This window comes from Primulina huaijiensis, chromosome 15 (assembly GCF_012295235.1).
Source record: "Primulina huaijiensis isolate GDHJ02 chromosome 15, ASM1229523v2, whole genome shotgun sequence".
NCBI classification, from domain to species: Eukaryota; Viridiplantae; Streptophyta; class Magnoliopsida; order Lamiales; family Gesneriaceae; genus Primulina; species Primulina huaijiensis.
Window position 1 is genome coordinate 12477970 of NC_133320.1, and position 2234 is coordinate 12480203.

The 2234-nt window shown below is 29.2% G+C and overlaps 1 non-coding gene across 1 annotated transcript; it reads left to right on the forward strand.

Moving 5' to 3' along the window:
* The first annotated feature begins 264 nt into the window (after positions 1-264).
* LOC140960622 (small nucleolar RNA R71) lies at positions 265-375 on the forward strand. The gene has a single exon (XR_012172222.1). It is a non-coding gene; the product is annotated as a small nucleolar RNA R71 (small nucleolar RNA).
* Positions 376-2234: the final 1859 nt, after the last annotated feature.

Sequence of the window (2234 nt, forward strand, 5' to 3'; positions counted from 1 at the left end):
GATGCAAGTTTAGCTTGAATATCCATATCATCTTTAAGATTATAGATACCACCCCCATTTGTTGAATTATTGATTTTAGTTGTTGGTGGTTCTATTGTGCCTATATTATCCCAATTTTGAGCATTTTCTGCTAATGAATCCAAATACTCCATAGCTTCATTTGGGTTTTTATCTTCAAAAGTTCCATTACACATGAATTCTATCATTTGCCTATCTTTAGGTATTAGACCTTCATAAAAGTGAGAAACTATTCTCCATGTTTCAAAACCATGATGTGGGCATGTATTAAGTAATTCTTTATATCTATCCCAACATTGATAAAATGTTTCTCCTTGTTTTTGAGAAAAAGTAGTAATTTGTCTTTTAAAAGAGTTTGTTCTATGGGAAGGAAAAAACTTTTTGAGAAATTGTTGTTGCATTTCTTCCCATGATCTTATTGAACTTGATCTCAAATTTTGTAGCCATGTTTTAGCTTTATCTTTTAAAGAAAAAGGGAAAAGCTTTAATCGAACTATATCCATGCTACAATTTTGATCATTATAAGTGTTACAAACTTCCTCAAATTCTCTTAGATGTAAATATGGATTTTCAGAATCTAAGCCATGAAAATTTGGTAAAAGTTGAATAATTTGAGGTTTAAAGTTGAAATTAGATGCATCAGGAGGAAAAACTAAACAAGATGGGGCACTAGTTCTAATAGGGTTCATATGGTGCCTAAGTGTTCTTAATTGATCATGTTCTTGATTATTATTATTATTGTTGTTATTATTGTTATCATTATCTTGATTATTTGAATTATCATCCATGTTTAAATTATTTTCAGATACTCGAATAAGTCTACCACTTTTTTTTCGACTCCAAATACTCATACAAAAAAAACACAACACTTATAAATAAAACATAATTAACAAATATAAACTTAATTTATACCTCCCCGGCAACGGCGCCAAAAACTTGCTACTACTTAAATTATAATTCACCCAAGTGTAGGTTGTCTGCAAGTAATATATTTCGTAAGTACGAGATCGATCCACAGAGAGGTTATTTTAAGTTTAAATTTATTAATTTATAGATTACCAAATGCAAGAACGAAGTTTACAAATTATAAATTTTGTCAAGGCTCGAGGATTTATTCTTGGTTTATGCAATATTGTTTAACTAAAAGTAAAACAAAGGAAACCACCATAAATAATGGTTCCAAGAAAATTAAATATTTAAACACACACCTAATATAATATAGTTCCCACTATAGAAAATACCGAATTCACCGATATTTTATATATGGTACCTATGATTATATATATAACTATATAAATATATAACTGCATAAAGTAATTGTTAAATTAAATCATTATATTTCATTTAGAACAACCGGCAGAGCCACACTATTGCCTAAATGAAATATATGATTTAATAAGTTCGTTGCGGGAAAGTAAAAGTTAGTTGCAAAAAGTAAAAGTTAGTTGCGATAAAATAAATGTTAGATGCGGAAAGTAAAAGTTAGTTGCGATAAAGTAAATGTTAGATGCGGAAAGTAAATGTTAGTTGCGATAAAGTAACTGTTAGATTGTTAAATATTAGTATTAAGTCATAATATTTCATTTAGAACAATCGGCACAGCCACTCTATCGTCTAAATGAAATATATGATATAATTATATAAATATATATATATGTATAATATAACAATAATAATTGATGAAATATTTATTTTATCAAAATTAAACAACAAATCAAGATAACCACTTCAATGGTATCAAGCATTTGATGTAAATTGATAACAACAAATAATTCATTTTCATAATGACAATAAAAAGAAATTAGCAAAATGAAAAGAAATAAAGAAATAATATACGAAATATAATCAATCTTACTTCACCAAAAATTCATCCTCTTCACCTTGACATAATAGATTTGGCTTTCCATGAGCTTACTTTTGATCAAAACTAAAAACATCACTCATAATTGGAAAAATGAAAAATATATTGGAACTTAGAACTTTTATACACACTCACACTATATTTTACAATGAGATAGAATGATTCTCAAGCTAGCACAATGTAATGCCCATGGGCTGTTCCTGATCCAACTGGCGGGAGTCGGTTATCCCATGGCCCATTACTCAATGACTCCTCCAGCCCAGGCACTGGAGTTTGTACCTCCCAAAACTCGGACCTAAGATGTCCTGGACATATAGATACTTAGCACAAGTCTGGTACCAATTGAGCTAGTTGT